Genomic DNA, 3,377 nt, shown 5'->3' on the forward strand with positions numbered 1-3,377 from the left:
AAATTATTTTAAAACCTTTAAAAATTATTTTAAAACCTTTAAAAATTATTTTAAAAACTATTAAAAATTATTTTAAAAACTTTTAAAAATTATTTTAAAAAACTTTCAAAAATTATTTTAAAAACTTTTAAAAATTATTTTTAAAACTTAAAAAAAAAATTAAAACCTTTAAAAAATTCTTTTAAAAACTTTAAAAATTATTTTTAAAACTTTAAATTATCTTAAAGATCCTTTCTAACTTAAAAATTTATTATTAATTTAAAATTTTATTAAAATTCATTTTAAAATTAACTTAATTTTTTTTTTAAGATTTATTTTAAAACTAACCTAAAAATTTTATCGGCCTGAACTTAGACTAATTCAAGCTCCCACCTATTGTAGGAAACTAAGTGGATTTTGGACAGTGGTTGTTTCAAACATATGATTGGAGATCACACCAAATTCACTCAACTTACTTATAAAAGCTTAGGAACAATTGTCTTTGGAAATAATGACAAACTCAAGGTAATTGGTATAGGTAACATTGAGCTAAAATTTGACTTTATTATTACAAATGTCTTACTTGTTGAAAATTTCAAGTATAATCTCTTAAGTATCAGCCAATTGTGTGACACTAGGTATAAGGTTAGGTTCCTGTCTACGGAATGCTTAATCAAACATCTAAATAACCCTACTATGAGTCTAAAAGGATTTAGAAAAGACAACATCTATGCAATCAACTTAACCACTTCTTCAATCTGTTGGAATGTATACTAAAAGCCTAGCTTTTTGTATAAATATTTACTTAGAAATAATAATCATATTGGTTAAATATCTACATTTATAAGCTAAGTGTAGTTGTTCAATTAATTTATATTGTAGATAACATGGTGTGTGGTGTCACACACAGAAGATCATGTTATCAGTTCTTTATAAATTATAAACAGTTGCTCACGACTAAGATGGATATGAACAAACCATTGGAATAGTCGTAGTGTAATTTGGTATTAGTTTATCTTTACTATAAAATTATACTAGTACACTCAGAGTATATTGAGCTGGACCATTTAAGGTAAGTTCTTTTTATACTGACTGAATAAAAGAACAAGACCTTTGTTATTATGGAAGTGTGTGTTCTTAATCGTGATATAATAACAAGCACATATACTTAATATTCATTTCTTTGATTTATTAAAGGGTGCGATTTAGTTCGATAAATCAATAGGCCCGATAAGTTGGGAAATTGTATTATTTATATGGTGTGTTGTTGATTATAGAATGAAAGCGTGTCCTAGTAATCTAGGTTGATAATGTCCCCAAGAGGAGTTTATAAGGATTATCATGTTAAACCCTGCAGGTGGACTTAGTCCGACATGACAATAAAGTTGAGTGATACTACTCTTGGAATTATATATTAATTAAATGAGTTGTCAGTAACTCATTTAATTAGTGGGCATTCGATATCTTAAACACATGGAGACTTACACACTCATGATAAGAAGGAGACCATATAATAATATGTGATTGGTGCGGTAGTTTAATAATAACTCTTTAGTGGTATGAGTTATTATTGATGAACTCGAGTTGGGTGTTCGGGGCGAACACGGGAAGCTCAAGTTCATCGGGAGACCAAAATCAATTCCTCCTCTCGGTCCCTATCGTAGCCTCTTATTTATAAAGTATTATACTCACTCATACCCACCTTCTTACCCACCTTAAGGTGGTCGGCCAAGCTAGCTTGGAGCCCAAGCTAGAGCCGTCCAAACCAAGGTGAGTTGGTTTGCTTAGGTGGCCGGCCCTAGCTTGAACCCAAGCTAAGGTAGTGGCCGGCCACAATGAAAAATAAAAGGATTTTATTTTTAAAATCTGTTCTTATGTGGAAGCATGATTTTAAAAGAGAGTTTAAAATTTAAATCTTTCCTTTTATAGTTTTCTACATAGGATTAAGAGAAAAGTTTGATATCTTTCCTTATTTGTAATTAAAAGAAAAATTTTAATTTTTTATAAAACTTTCCTTTTTGTAACCATGCTCATGATTTAAAAGAAAGTTTTAAAAATTATAAAATTTTCCTTTTATAGCTTTTTACAAAGAATTAAGAGAAAAGTTTGATATCTTTCCTTATTTGTAGTTAAAAGGAAGATTTTAATTTTGAAGAAAACTTTCCTTTTTGGAAATCATCCACATGTTTTAATAGAGAGATTTTAATTTATAAAAGTTTCCTTTTATAATCAACCATGAAGGGAATTTTTAAAAGAGAAATTTTTATTTCCGGAAACAAATTAGGAAATTTTAATTTTGTGATTGAAATTTTCCTTGTTTGGAGGGAATAAGGTGGTCGGCCATTAAGAGTTTAAAAAGGAAATTTTAAATAAATTTTTCCTTCTTAAACATTGGCAAAGAATATAAGGAAGTTTTATTTATTAAACTTTCCTTATTTGCCAAGGCCAAGGAATATAAAAGAGAGGGTAGAGGTGCATCACCTTAACACAACAATATCTCTTCTATTCCTTGGTTGGTGGTCGACCCTCTCTTCCTCCTCTTCTCTTATTCTTTTTCCTTTGTGGCCGACGACATCTTTATCTCAAGGAGCTTGGTGGTGGCCGATTTTTGCTAGAGGAAGAAGGAGTGATAGGAGGCTTTATTTCTTGCATCCCTTGGGCTTGGTTGGTGGCCAAAAGTTTTACATCTCTTGGAGATTAGGAGTGGCTGAAACTTGCTTGGAGAAGAAGGAAGCTTGGGTGGATTCTCGTCTCGGTAGATCGTCACCCACACGACGTCCGAGATAAGAAGAGGAACACGGTAGAAGATCGTGAAGTCTATAAGCTACAAAAGGTATGACTAGTTATTAGTTTCCACATCATAACTAGTTCATTCTTTTTGTTTAGATCTTGAAATACCAAACACAAGAGGCTAGTGATTCTAGGTTTGTTTCGAATTTGTGTTTCTTTGTTTTTCGATCTTGTGATTCGATTGTTCTTTTTTGTTAAACCTAGGGTTACTATAAGGAGATTAAATATTGAATTTCTTTAAAAGGCTTTGTCGAGACAGTGGTGGATGTTCCCATACCCAAGAAGGTCAAGTGCCTCGTCATGTTTGACTTGGGAGCCGATCTCTGAAATAAATATTTAATTGAATTTGTAACATGGGTAGATTTGGATCAATAATGTTAAGTATCGTTTGCGTTCCAAGTCTAAACCTCTAAGAACAGATAAGTTAAATTTGGAATCAATAATGTTAAGTTCTGTTTGCGATTACATATTTAATTTCTAAAGAACACAATAGGTTGTTAGGAAAGGTTCAGAACTTGTACAAAATTTTTGTACAGGGGAACCGGTATGATATTCCAAGTAGCAACCATCACAATCAAGTGTTATTTAACAAAAAAATAAGAAACTTG

This window comes from Zingiber officinale, chromosome 8A (assembly GCF_018446385.1).
Source record: "Zingiber officinale cultivar Zhangliang chromosome 8A, Zo_v1.1, whole genome shotgun sequence".
NCBI classification, from domain to species: domain Eukaryota; kingdom Viridiplantae; phylum Streptophyta; class Magnoliopsida; order Zingiberales; family Zingiberaceae; genus Zingiber; species Zingiber officinale.